The 15,401-nt window shown below is 39.1% G+C and overlaps 1 protein-coding gene across 4 annotated transcripts in view; it reads right to left on the reverse strand.

Moving 5' to 3' along the window:
* The window catches only part of MALRD1 (MAM and LDL receptor class A domain containing 1), an 835,513-nt gene that overhangs the window by 18,488 nt on the left and 801,624 nt on the right, over window positions 1-15,401 (reverse strand). The gene's annotated exons all lie outside the window — the stretch shown is intronic.

Below are 15,401 nucleotides of genomic sequence, written 5' to 3' on the forward strand. Positions count from 1 at the left end.
GGGAGACATCAAACCAAAAGTCAGTGTGATGAGTGAAAAACAAAGTGCTTTGGAAGCTCAGGAGTGGTTACTTCTGCCCAACGTGACCTGGGAAGATTCACAGAGGACATCGCTTTTATGGTTAGCCCTTGAAAGTGTTCTTTTATTATATTTTATTTCTATGGTAAAGGAAGAAGTAAACCCAGCATTTCTGGAAATTTCCCCTATATTCCTTTGACCAATAAGTTCTTGGCCATTATAGTCTGGAAAGATGGCAGTTGGTATCACTTATTCTGTTTCATCTGCCCTACATGTTATTTATGTAATGCACAGTATGTTAGGCAAGGCGCAAGACAGACAAACAGTGCTCTGCCTGCTTCCCAGAGATTCATCAACAAATGGAATTATGAGTGAGTTCCAGATATTGTTGTTTTTAACCATCAGTCTGTTGTTTGGTCAAGACTACCATACAGATAGATTTGCCAGGTGTCTAGTGTAATATTGAATTGTAATTTAGGAACTTTTTTTTTTTGGTAAGCTATTAACTATCGCAGGGAATTGTCATGCAAATATAAAGGTAGATCACTACCGGTCAGACTGAAGACACCCTAATATCTGAAGGTGTAATGCAGTTACATGACAACCAGAGAATACTCAGGGCCTAAAGAACCAAGTTCAATATTCTGTTTGAATCATGCAGTTTTGGAACTGGGAGAAAACTTTCAAATAATGCAGAAGGTGCAACATGGGTTATAAGAAGGAGTAATTTAGGCAACATAAACATTTTAACTTTGTAGTTATATTTTATATTATTAAAGGTAGAACAAAAATATATGAATGGCACATCAAAACCATGCTTTCATGAATACTATTTCTTAGGAGAAGGCTAAGAAAAAAAGAATCTATTTAAAGATAAATACATAAATAAAAGTAATAGTAAACATAATACATAGGCCCTAAATTGTGGGGACAGCCTATAAATGATAGAAGTTTGGGAAAGACTGAGTTCAACTTCCTTATTTTATACATAAGAAAATATAGAATATCAAAATAGTTTTCTTTCTATTGTCCAAACCCATCTTTCCTCCTGGGTTTTTGGATCTCTGTTAGGGGCATTACCAACCGTGCAATTGCCTGAGTACAATACCCTCAAATCAACTTTGACAATTGTTTTTTTCTCATCTCCTATATTAAGGCATTCAGCCACTATCCAGATTCAAGAATTTATAGTCTCTCTTCTAAACCTCTTGAGTAGGTTTATGTCCTAAAAGATTAGATCTTTTCTAATCTATTCTCATGCTCTGCCTTTGTGTGTGTGTGTGTGTGTGTGTGTGTGTGTGTGTGTGTGTGTGTGTGTGTGTGTGTGTTTTAAACACAGACATGATCTGGTCATTCTTCTGCTTAAAACACTCTCCTGGCTTTTATCATTAAGGCCCTAGCAGGAAATAGCTGACATACTCAGATTGTAAAATTGAATGTTTGATAAAGTGAAAGTTTGCAAAGGTATGGCCAGAATGTAGAGGAACAATAAGAGATGGTGCAGTAGCCTGGGCCAGTCATCAGGCCTGTTACCACCCTAGGCTGGAAGGGGGAAGGAGAGGGATATAGGAGAAGGTAGCAGTAGTGTGCAGAGGGGCTTTTAACAGTCCTGTCACTTCTAGCGGCCAGCTGCAACTTCACTGCAGGAAGTAGCCAGGGTTATGAATACCCAGCCCTTCTCTTTCCTCCCTCAAGGTACCCCACTTTGGCCAGACATAATATGAATTCAGACGACAAGGGGATCCCATTAATGCAACTGATGAAGGCCAAGTCTCCAAATCAACCTTACCCTCTTCTCCATCCTGTTTAGTGGGAAAGAGTGGAGGGTGGGCCTGAGGGGACAGGCAGGAAATCGCCAGCACTCAGCTCTTTTTTTTTCCTTAAGTGAGTTGAAATCTCCTGAGTAGGCATTCAAAATCCCAATCACCTCCCTACAATGTACTTTACAAAGTGTAATGTATTGTGTACCCTCCCATATTCTATAGCTGTGTTAGCCATTTTTGAAACGATGAGTGTCCACATTTTATTTTTTTGAAGCCCCGTTGCTCATCTTTGTCTGGATTCTTTGTCCTTCAAGTCCCCATACAAATGCTCCCTCCCTTTTGTAGCCCTCTTCATCCATCCATGTGAATTGCTAGCTCCCGAGAATGCCTCCGTGTGATGTTTCAAGACTTGCCTTGTGTATGACTCACCCCACTCAGCTGAGAGATCTGGCTTCATGCAACCCCCGGCCACAGGGCAGGGAGTGGGACTCTTAGGAGCAGAAACGTAACTGCCTTGACACAAATGCTCTTTTTCCTCTATGGGCCTTTTCTGCCATTTCGGGACAAGAACACAGAGATTAGGATTAGGGGGAAAGCATCCGGGAACAGGTGGCGTAGGCTTCTCTTTAAAATAGAGAAGAGAGAGGAGGGGGAGGAATCACATGTGGTCCAGTACCATTTCTAAGGGCAGGATTTTGAAACCCTGTTCTCAATTTCCCTTTTCCAGCTCAAAGCAGACATCTAGCAAGATTGGCAGAGCATGGCTCTGGTATACAAAGGGACTGAGACTGGGGAGTGAGGTTACTAGATTTTAACAGCTGTATTTCTTGTGGGCAAATGCACACACATGGAGAGAGCAAAAGTTTGGCAGCATTATGAGACAACCTTGGTTGTGGCTGCTAGTGGTTGTTGTCTAAGTGAAGTACTCATTTCTGGAATTAGGGCAGGCTCACTAGTGACGCTGTAGCTGCGAAAGCAGCTGAGTGCCTTGAGACACAAAGTGAGGTTTTGGTTTTTGCTAAGGATAAATATTCACTGCTGGGCCCAAGTTAGGCCTATCCAGGGATCTTGAAGGAGAAAAAGTAGCCACACTTCTGCCTCCAAAGCTCCACATTATTACACAAGGTGTTTGCAGTGGCAAAGGGTCTGGTAGAGAGAATATAGTATGAGAGGGATAGTGAACTTTATCTGGGGGCCAGGGCCGCTCATTCAAGCATCTCAAACAACAAGAGCACCTGTGACTCCCACGGGGGTTACGGGCAGCTGGCTCAGCTGTGGGGGTCCTAATCACCTTCTTTCTTATCCGGAATATAAACACCAGTCATTCTCTTGATTATCCTTTCCTTCCACTTTACCCCCAGAATATTTTGGTTTACATTTTTACTTTTACACCCATCATAGTTAAACATATGTTATGAGTCAGAAAGCGGGGTATCATCTTATATATTTTCGAGCTCTCTCAAGACTAGCACATAGGAAATCTTAAATAAATGTTTGTGGAGTTGAATCATGACGCATTCCCAAGATCACATTCAGGTCGTAAAATTTCCTACTCCACAATCTTTCCACTGTTGCACACACTTACGATCCTATGAAATTATTTAGAAATTTCCAGATGCAAACTTAAAAAAAATCCTCACATGGACATAACTTATTTCTTAGCGTAACTAAATGAAATATGATTAAACTTTTATTAAATTAACACAATCCTTCAGGAGTAACTGCCGCAGTGCAGCATAATAAACAGCCACTTATTGCCTATTTTTCCCCAGGCAAAGAAGATATAATCTAAAATAGAAAAGCAGTGGGTATTATATGGCTTCAGGTAAGGTAAGAATAAATAGTCCACTATTTATTTGTATCCTTTATTCTTCATTTCTGGGTATATGTTTGATGATCACATCGCATCATTTTGATTACTGAAACAACTCTAGAAGACTGCCGTATTTGTTACCTTCCTCTAAACTGGCATGAGTTACAATCCGGTGGATTTGGGGCCGTGGGGAGAGGGGTACCAGATCCTTTTCAGAGACTTTTCATGATGACCTCCATCCCCACACTACAGTGCCTTGCTTGTATAGAGTCTCTGCAGCAATGTTTGCATATTGATCCTACCCCAAATCTCTCCCATAGGTGATTTGACCAGAAATGGGATCTTGACCCCCAAGTGGGCTAATCAGTAGGTTTTCCTTGGGAATAAGTAATGGGGACAAAGAGACATGCCTAAAGACGTAATGGGTAACTAACACCCATTTTGTAGCACCATTTTGTTATAAAGATGGGAGTAGAGGAAATACATGTTCAGAGAGAGAATCACCAAACAGAGAAGGAAAAAGCAGCAGAGACGAGAGGCAGATGAAGAATACCAATGGGTCCAGCCCTTCCCCACCTCATTCATTGTTATCTTTGAACTCTGGCAAATGTACATTTTTACACTAAATTCTTTATTTTGATTAAGCTAGCTTGAGATGCTTTCTTCCCCTCCAGTCAAAGAGTCCTCACTAATATATATGGTAGCAAGTAGCTAACAGAAGAGTCACAGGATGTATAATAAAATCTAGGAAACAGATCTCTAAAAACAACTTTAAGAAGCTTATTGCTGTGCTTAGCATTGTCTGAGCATGCAGTGCTCCAGCCTTTGGTTTTTTAAAAAAATAATAAAAGTTTCTCTTAAGTCACTGAAGGGCTTCTTATGCTACAGATCCTTTTTACAAAATCTAATGAAAAATCTTAAGGTTTATTTAGAGAGAGTAACAAATTTCCTCGCGTTAATTCCTGTATATTTCAATTTTGATACTATTTTCAGGGTGAATCAAAAGACTTAAAAATTTGATGTGCAACACTATTAGTTAAATGTAATCTCTAGACATAAGCCATGTTTTTGGTGCTGCTCAGAAGCAATAATGGTCAATAAAGTATAGCTAGTCTTCAGTAGTCACGTAGTGGATACCGATTATGCATTCAGAGCTAGATACTGGGGACATGAGAAAAGGACTGGTTAATATGGAAACAGTTAAGTAATAATACTACATAATAGTGTTGTAACTGTCTTCCTGAGGACAGCATTCTGACAGCTCAGTGACGAAACCTGAAGGGAAGCCAGGATGCTTTTGCTTGGTATCAAAAATATGTGGGTTTGGATAGCTCTGTCAGGCAGCGGGTGTGGGAAGCCATGTGTTTTGGGGGAATGGTGAGAACTTTTCCAAAGAGTAGGGGGTGGAAGGGTGGCGATGGTGGAAAGTTAAACTTGGTGCAGTGGCCTTTGAACATTGTCATTTGAGTTTCCCTAAAATAATTTAGGAAAAAAAAACTATGCCTCTCCTTTTATATTTTTAAGTTAACGTCTCGAATTTTTATTGGAAGTTTAGTGGTTGCAAAGGACATAATTTCTGAAATATTTTATGTGAGTTCCTTAAAATTATGGAATTTGTCTGCCATGAAATCTGACAAAAGTCAGTCCTGCTCTCTGCTCAGATCAAACTTAATTTTCAGAAAAAGACTGGCTTCATTGTTCAACTCAAATAGATATATTAAAATGTGTTCCATGGCAATCATCTCAATTAATTTTCAAGTTCTGAGTGGGAAAGGAGAGAGGGGGAGAGAGAGAGAGAGAAGTAACTTGGCAAAAGATTCCTCTCCTGCCTCCCCTTTCTTTTTTTTTTTTTTTAAGATTTTATTTATTTATTTGAGAGAGAGAGAGAGAGAAACAGCATGAGAGGGGAGAAGGTCAGAGGGAGAAGCAGGCTCCCCGCTGAGCCGGGAGCCTGATGTGGGACTCGATCCCAGGACTCCGGGATCATGACCTGAGCCGAAGGCAGTCGCTTAACCAACTGAGCCACCCAGGCGCCCCTGCCTCCCCTTTCAATACATCTTAATTCAAGTATCTTAGTACATGAATCCCTTTTGTGGGGCTGTATTCTCAGATCATGCCTCTATTTGGCCTCTCGGGGGTATTCTTCTGTCTTCCCCCTTATAATTTATTTTGATGAGATTGAGGATAGGTGTGAGGTAAAGGGGACACCTGTGAAAGAAGAAATGAGAGAGGGGAAGCAGCAGGCCAGATGTACCTTTTTTCAATGAGAAAAATACATTAAATTTGAGTGTCTCCTTGAAACTACTTATGCTGCATACCTTTGAGAAGTCTCTGAGACCTAAGGTAAGCATCCTGTAGTCAGGAGACCCCCGGTAGAGAGCATGGGGGCAGCTCAAGTTTTGGCTTATCTGGTTCCTTTGAGGGGCTCCTCTCCTCAGTCGCACAAATGAGAACTTCATCATTGTGGCCTCTGGGGCAGGATGTGTAGTGAGCAGTTCAGGACATCATTAACAAGACTGAGAATACAGTCTTGAGTGACATTTGTGTTGGGCAGTAATAGGGAATAAAACCTTTTGGGATTTTAGAAGTCAGAAGAGAAGGTACTAGAGAGAGGGAAGTAGACAGGGAGGTAAATCAGAGGGTCACAGACAGAGATACTGTCTGGAACCTCAAGTGTTGGACCTTGCCTGCCTCTTCTAGGAAGTAGAGACTAACATTTGGGTACCTGATTGAGTGATCTATTCCAAGAAGGTAATTTAAAAACATCAAAGTGCTTTCTTCTTTTACAGTTCTTTATTTCTATCATGTTCTATCAATCATCCCTCATTCTTGGTCCAGTTCACATATCTTGGGCAAATTTCATAGCTATATTACCGCTTTTAATGATCAAAAGTTAGTTTTTAATGATTAAAAGGTAATCCAATCCACTTGAAAGATGCCAAGCATTACCAGATTCTGACCTCAGTTTGTGTGCTGTTCCTTCTCCATTTCAGACTCGACATTTGACCGTAAGTACTGCTTAGGGTGAGGAAGAGGATGAGGGTCCTGACGTGGCTTGGAAACATCCCTACCCCTTATCTTGAGGCTTAACTCTGGTGTAGACAATGAGAAGAGGGGGATGTGGGTGGCTGGAATATTCCTACTGTCTAGTTAGCTATCCTCAGTTGGGAGCCCCTCCTCCCACCCATCACCGTTTACACAGTGCATCTGTATAGGTCTGACTTTTTTGGAGGACTTCTCCTGTCATGAACTCCATGGTAATAGTGTATGGATTTTGTGTGTATGTACAAATCTGCTTCATTGGGCCCCTTCTGTCATTACAGAGAAGAAAGGCAGCTATATCAGCTTTCAGGTCAGTCTGGCTCCCAATGCCCTCTCCAGGAGAGGCATTGCCTCACTTAAACTAGCAGCTGCCTGAACAGCCGTACAACTCCAATTTGTCTCTGTTCTCTGTGCTTCTTCAGATGCCCTGAAGAAGGAAGCTTAGGTTCTCTTCCATTCCTTTGGAGGATCATGCATAACTGGGATGCAGCTAAATCCCCACCACCCTCTCCTGTCCTCTTACTGATCCCAGTATATATACCCCTGGTATATTATACCACAGATCCTTTTAAGGCCACTGAATACAGAATACTCCCATGGCTATCTATTTTCAGAACAATAAACCAAAAGTTATCTTTATGTGTGTCTGAAAAAAGGGTACATGTGTCAAATACTCCTAAGAACTTTTTTTTTTCTACACTTTGCTCTAATGAGCACCAGGAAGCAGATTTTGCAGATTTTTCACATTTTTTTTTTTTTCTGGACATCACCAATCTGAACTGTTGATTCTCTTGGGGGCCTCCCATCATTTGGTACTGGGTAGTGCTGGTGATGGTATATTCTTCCCCTTCTTTGTTGGAAAGAGGTAAAATTTCTTACCATAAATACTGCACTACCCCAAAGACAATGACTCCAAGAATGCCTTTTCCTCTTTTCTTTCCAGGCCTTTCCTTAGGGTAGACCAGACAGATGAAAGATTGGGTGATGGCAGTATAAAGGGTTCTGCTTCCATTACAGGCCTCAGTGGGTTGTGTTTGATGACCCCAATTACTGGTAGTCTTCGACAGCTAGGAGCCTCTTATTTGAGGAATGTAGCCAGTTTCCCTCAGTTTCTTGTGAATCTTCTGCTAGAGGAGTTATTGTCAACTAAGAGTCCTGGTGTGTTCATGTAGGGAAATAATGAAGTTACCCTTATTTCTGGGACCTCAAAGGTAGGTTCCAGAATATGGAAATGACAGATACTAATATCTTATATATTAAAGTCTGTGAATCTAGAAAAAAATTCTATGTAGAAGTCTAGGAAATGGTTGAAAGCATAGTATGGATCTGGATCTTGGACAGAATTTCAGTAAGAGAAAGATGTTTTGAAGCCATTAACATATAGACAGCATAAAACCTTGGAGATGAATGACATCTCCCATGGAGAATGTGTAGATGGGAAGGAAAGCAGAGACAGAGGGAAAGTATAAAATTGAAGGACAGAAATGAGAGAAAAAGAAGTGGCTGCCAGGCTGTGGTGTAACGCAAACAGTATTTGTCTGAGAGATCTCTCCATAGCCCCCATGGTACAGATTGTCCAACACAGATCTGCAGGAGTGAAATTTAGGGTTCTTTTTGAATATTCTCACTCGTTGTGTTAATATGACAACTTGTTCACATATTGTGATGATTAACTTTATGTGTCAACTTGGCTAGGCTATAATGCCCAATTGTTTACCCAACACTAGTCTAGATGTTGCCGTGAAGGTATTTTTAGGTATGATTAACATTTACAATCAGCCAAGTTTAAGTAAAGCAGATTCCTTCCATAATGTGGGTGGGCCTTTCAATCATTTAAAGGCTTTAACAGCAAAGATTGAGGTTTCCAGAGGAAGAAGGAATTCTGCCTCAGGGCTATGGTGTAGAAATACTACCTTTGTTACTAGCCTGATATATTTGCCTGGTGGATTTTGGACTCAACACAGCACCATCAACTCTTGCTTGAATTTCCAACTTAGCATCCTGCCCTACAAGTTTCATTCTTGCCAGCCCCCACGATTATATGAGCCAATTCTTTAAAATAAACCTCTATTTCAATATATTAATATTTTAAATTATAATTAATATTATGTAAGTATGATATAATATTTATAGAAATATGTTTATCTTAAGGTATCTTCTATCAAAATGTATTAATATATATAATTTGTCAATATTCTATATTATATGTGTTAATATATTAAGATAAAGATATATATACACACACACATACACAGAGAAACAACAGAATATCTATCTAATCATTTCTCTTTCTCTAGAGAATCCTAATACATGTGTGCATTCTAGCACAAAACTGTATTTCACTTAGAAGCTTTGTGTGTATCTTTCTCACCAGATTACAAACTCCTTTAAGTCCAGACTGCTTCTCATTCATGTTTGTATCCACATTGGTCTATTTCAAGCACATAAGAAATAATTAAAGAATTAATAGATGAGTAAGATTGTCTTGATAGTAATAGATTGAAGATGTCATTTTTTTCCCTGATGAAACCATAGGTCCATAATAACTGCCTTAATTGATGATATCAAGATTGGTGTCTGCTAATTACCATGATTGCAGAATGAGAAGAATTCATCAAGTATATAAAAAATTGGCACCAAGGAAAATGCAGTTATCCAGTATTCTGTGACACATTGGTATTGCTGCAGATCTAAATCTTTGATCATACATTCTGGCATGCAAGAAATGATGCATTTCTTTAATTTCTTAAAATATCATTAAATCTTATTCTGAGCCCTCATCTTGCTCAGTTCATGGAAAAAATCATTTTCATTATTGGGGTGACCTGTATCCCATATGGGTGATAGGAAGATGGATATTGGGCAGGAAGCTCCCAGGATCCTGAATGGCAATGTAGATTGTAAGCTCTTTTTGTTACATTTGGTTTTGGTTTTTAATTCAGATATGAAAAATACGCAGTATTAAGTTTTCAGGTATACAATATAATGATTCAAAAAATTCTACACATTTCTCAGTGCTCATCAAGATAAGTGTACTCTTAGTGCCCTTTATTTCACCCATTCCCCACCCACCTCCCACTGACAACCATTAGTTTGTTCTCTATGTATGAGTCTCATTTCTTGGTCTCTTTTTTCTTTGTCTTGTTTATGAAATTCCACATGAGTGAAATCATATGGTATTTGTCTGACAGACTTATATCACTTAGCATTATACTCTCTAGATCCATCCATGTTACTGCAAATGGGAAGATTTATTTCTTCCTTATGGCTGAGAAATATTCCATTGTGTGTGTCACATCTTTTTTTTTTTTTTAAAGATTTTATTTATTTATTTGAGAGAGAGAGAATGAGAGAGACAGAGCACGAGAAGGAAGAGGGTCAGAAGGAGAAGCAGACTCCCCGCTGAGCGGGGAGCCCGATGCGGGACTCGATCCAGGGACTCCAGGATCATGACCTGAGCCGAAGGCAGTTGCTTAACCAACTGAGCCACCCAGGCGCCCCATCTTTTTTTTTTTTTTTAAGATTTTATTTAGAGAGAGAGAGAGTGTGAACGGGAGGGAGAGGGAGAAGGAGACAGCATCCCAAAGAGACTCCACACTGAGTGCAAAGCCTGACGTGGGACTTGATCTCACAATCCTGAGATTATGACCTGAGCTGAATCAAGAGTCAGATGCTTAACTGATGGAACCACCCAGGTGCCCATATATCACATATTCTTTATTCATTAATCTATGATGGACACTTGAGTTGCTTCCATAATTTGGCTGTTGTAAATAATGCTGCAGTGAACATAGAGTTATGTATATCTTTTCAAATTAGTGTTTTTGTTTTCTTTGGATAAATGCTCACTGGTGGAATTACTGTATCATAGGGTAATGCTATTTTTAATTTTTTGAGGAACCCCCATACTGTTTTCTACAGTGGCTGTACCAATTTGCATTAGCACCTACAGTGTATGAGGGTTCCTCATTCTCCACATCCTCCTCAACACTTGTTATTTCTTGTCTTTTTTTTATTTTAGCTATTCTGCTAGGTGTGAGGTGATATCTCATTGTGGTTTTGATCTGCATTCCCCTGATGATTAGATGACGTTTAGCATCTTTTCATGTGTCTGTTGGCCATCTGGATATCTCCTTTGGGAAGAATGTCATGACCTGACACTGAGGTAAGATCCTCTGCCCATTTTTAACCAGATTATTTTTGGAAGTTGAGTTATAAAAGTTCTTGATACATTTTGGATGTTAACTCCTTATCAGATGTGTCATTTGCAAATATCTTCTCCCACTCAGTAGGTTACTTTATTGATTTGTCAGTTATTTCCTTTGCAGTGCAAAAGCCTTTTTTATGATACAATCCCAGTAGTTTAATTTTGCTTTTGTTTTCTCTTGCCTGAGGAGACATATCCAGAAAAATGTGTCAAAAAAAGCACTGCCTTTGTTTTCCTGTACCAATTTGATGGCTTTAGGTCTCACACTTAGATCTTCAATCCATTTTGAGTTTATTTTTTTGTATGGTGTAAGAAAGTGGTCCAGGTTCATTCTTTTGCATGTAACTGTCCAGTTTTCCCAGCACCATTTATTGAAGAGACTGTCTTTTTCCAGTTGCATATTCTTGTCTCCTTTGTTATAGGTTAATTGACCATAAAAGCATGGTTTATTTTTGGGCTCTCTATTCTGTTCTATTGATCTTTGTGCTAGTAGCATACTGTCATGATTACTACAGCTTTGTAGTATATCATGAAATCTGGGGTTGTGATACCTCCAGTTTTCTTCTTTTTCAAGATGACCGTGGCTATTGGGGTTTTTTGTGGCGTCATATAAATTTTAGGATCATTCTAGTTCTGTTAAAAATGATGTTATTTTGAAAGTGATTGCTTTAAGTCTAGATACTTTGCGTAGCATGGACATTTTAACAATGCTAGTTCTCTCAATTCATGAGCATGGAATATCATTCCATTTGTTTCTGTTATCTGTAATTTCATTCATGAATTTGTTAAGAGTTTTCAGAGTAAGGATCTTTCACCTTGGTTAAGTTCATTCTTGGTATTTTATTATTTTCGGTGCAATTGTAAATGGGATTGTTTTCTTAATTTCTCTTTCTGCTACTTATTAGTGTATAGAAATTCAGTAGATTTCTGTATGTTAATTTTGTATCCTGTGACTTTACTAAATTCATTTATCAGTTTTAGTAGTTTTTTTGGTGAAGTATTTATGGTTTTCTATAGATAGCATCGTGTCATCTGCAAATAGTGAAAGTCTTACTTTTTTGTTATGAATTTGGATGCCTTTATTTCTTTTCTTGTCTGATTGTTGTGGCTAGGGTTTCCAGTACTTTGTTGAATAAAATTGGTGAGAGTGGACATCCTTGTTTTATTCCTGGTCTTAGAGGACAAGCTCTCAGTTTTTCACCACAGAGTATGATGTTAACGCTGTGTTTTTTCATTTATGGCCTGGATCATGTTGAGGTATGTTCCCTCTAAACCCATTTTATTGAGAGTTTTTATCATGAATGGATGTCATACTTTCTCAGATGATTTTTCTGCATTTATGGAGATGATTATATGGTTTTTATCCTTGCTCTTGTTAATGTGATAAATCACATTGATTGATTTGTAAATACTGAACCGCTATTATCTCTGAAATAAATCCCACTGGATCATGGTGAATGATTTTTTTAATGTATCAGATTTGATTTGCTAATATTTGTTGAGGTTTTCTACAACTGTGTTCATTACAGAGATTGGTCTGTAGTTTGCTTTTTTTTGTAGTGTTTTTATCTAGTCTTGGTATCAGGGTAATGCTGGCCTTGTCCAATGAATTTGGAATTGTTCCTTCATATATTTTTTTGGAATAGTTTGAGAAGAGTAGGTATTAACTCTTCTTTAAATATTTGACAGAATTCACCTTCCAAGCCATCTGGTTCTGGACTTATGTTTTTTGGGAGTTTTTTGATTACTGATTCAAGTTCTTTTTTTTTTTTTATTAACATATAATGTATTATTTGTTTCAGGGGAACAGGTCTGTGACTCATCAGTCTTACACAATTCACAGCGCTCACCATAGTACATACCCTCCCCAATGTCCATCACCCGGCCACCTTATCCTTCCCACCCCCCTCCATTCCAGCAACCCTCAGTTTGTTTCCTGAGATTAAGAGTCTCTTATGGTTTGTCTCCCTCTTTGGTTTTGTCTTGTTTCATTTTTCCCTCTCTTACCCTATGATCCTTTGTCTTGTTTCTCAAATTCCACTTATCAGTGAGATCATATGATAACTGTCTTTCTCTGATTGACTTATTTTGCTTAGATAATATCTTCTAGTTCCATCCACGTCATTGCAAATGGCAAGATTTTGGGGGTTTTTTGATGGCTGCATAATATTCCATTGTATACATATCACACATCTTCTTTAATCATTCATCTGTTGATGGGCATCTAGGCTCTTTCCATAGTTTGGCTATTGTGGACATTGCTGCTATAAACAATGGGATGTGTGTGCCCCTTTGGATCACTACATTTGTATCTTTGGGGTAAATACCCAGTAGTGCAATTGCTGGGTCGTAGGGTAGCTCAATTTCCTTTTTGAGAAACCTCCATACTGTTTTCCAGAGCACCAGCTTGCATTCCCACCGACAGTGTAGGAGGGTTCCCCTTTCTCCATATCCTCGCCAACATCTGTCGTTTCCTGACTTGTTAATTTTAGCCATTCTGACTGGTGTGAGGTGGTATCTCATTGAACTGATTCAATTTCATTGGTAGTATTCAGTCTGTTCAAATTTTGTATTTCTTCCTAATTCAGATTTGAAGGTTTTATGTTCCTAGGAATTTATCTATATCTCTGTGTTCACTGCAGCATTATTTACAACAGCCAAATTATGGAAGCAACTCAAGTGTCCATCATAGATTAATGAATAAAGAATATGTGATATATGGGCACCTGGGTGGTTCCATCAGTTAAGCATCTGACTCTTGATTCAGCTCAGGTCATAATCTCAGGATTGTGAGATCAAGTCCCACGTCAGGCTTTGCACTCAGTGTGGAGTCTCTTTGGGATGCTGTCTCCTTCTCCCTCTCCCTCCCGTTCACGCTCTCTCTCACTCTCTCTAAATAAAATCTTAAAAAAAAAAAAAGATGTGACACACACAATGGAATATTTCTCAGCCATAAGGAAGAAATAAATCTTCCCATTTGCAGTAACATGGATGGATCTAGAGAGTATAATGCTAAGTGATATAAGTCTGTCAGACAAATACCATATGATTTCACTCATATGTGGAATTTTATAAACAAAACAAATTTAATAAATATTAGAGCAAAAATAAACTAGAGACTGAAAAAACACAAGAGAACCGATCAATGAAACCAGGTACTATTTTTTTGAAAATATCAACAAAACTGATGCACCTTTAGCCAGACTCATCCAGTGAGAGAGAGGACTCAAATACATAAAATCAGAAATGAAGAGGAGAAATACCCATTGAAACCACAGAAATACAAACAATAATAGAGATTTTGAAAAATTATATGCTAACAAATTGGACAACCTAGAAGAAATGGATAATTTTTTTTTCTTTATCTTTCCTGCCCAGTTGGGTGGGTATGATGGGGGCAGATCCATAGGAGAATGTCGAGTAGGGTATACAGTGTTAGCAATCTAGATAACGAGTGTTCACACTCATTCTTGAAGCTGTCTGGTTGTCTAAGCTGGCAGGGAGGAGAAATGTCACCTGCCAGCTCTTATGTTCTTGGATAAGTCTCCTAAAAATCCTTGCCCTTGCAGCATGCATTCTGAGATTATAAAGAAATCTACTTCATGCATGCCCCAAGTAATTTTCAGATTGCTGCTGCTTTGCTATATTTTGGCAGGGTTGTTTGTTATGTTCTATTTTTAACGATGGGGACTCAAGTTTCCTATTGCCCTCCAGCTCTTCCAGAGTACAACCTACTGATTTTTGAAGTACCCAGTTTTAAGCTCTGCTAGTTATAAAAACTCCAAAAGTTAAGCCCCAGTTGTTTTCAGAGCCAAATGTTATGGGAACTTATCTTTCCAATGCAGGTCCCTCATGTCTGGGGTGTCTGGTGTGGGGTCTGTTCCTCTCCTGGCTTCATGATTGTGGTGTACCTCTTGTTTGTGGTTAATCATGTGGGAATTTGGTTCTTGACTGTTTCTCTGTCCCTCCTGCCATTTTTGATGTGGCCACTGCTCTAGAATTAACTGTACAGAGCCTGTTCTGCCAGTCTTTGGGTCATTTTCTGGGTTAGTTGCACTGTCATGGCTGCTATCTAGGTGTATCCACGGGAGGAGGTGAGCTTGGGATCCTCCTACTCCACTATCCTACCAGGCTCTCTCCCTTCAGTAATTGGGGTCTTCTTCGTTTTGCATGAGTTCCTTTGGGTACAGCAGCTCCTGGTTTTTGTTCTGTATATTACCTAGAACTTGGGAGTCTGGACCTGAAACACTGATGTTTAGAGTTCACTTGGAGGGCCAAGAAAGCATCTCTTTTGCAGTTCTGTTGCCTTTCCCAGACACCACAAGCATGTGGGACACTCAGCCCCTCATGTCTTTTAATCTGTGGAGAATGCCACGTTCCCTTTCTTTTTGTCATCAGAACTTCTTTTAACATAATGTGAAAAGCAAACTTAAGGCTTTTTACTGAAAAAAGAATGGTTATTAAGTAGCTCCTACATTCTGCCCAGAAAGAAAGAAATTCACAAAGCATAGAAACACTAAAGTTACCTGCATGTAAATGCAGTGAAAGAAAAATCGAG

This window comes from Eumetopias jubatus, unplaced genomic scaffold (genome assembly GCF_037043125.1).
Source record: "Eumetopias jubatus isolate StellerSeaLion01/CBP00866 unplaced genomic scaffold, mEumJub1_p1.0 scaffold_8, whole genome shotgun sequence".
Lineage (NCBI taxonomy): Eukaryota > Metazoa > Chordata > Mammalia > Carnivora > Otariidae > Eumetopias > Eumetopias jubatus.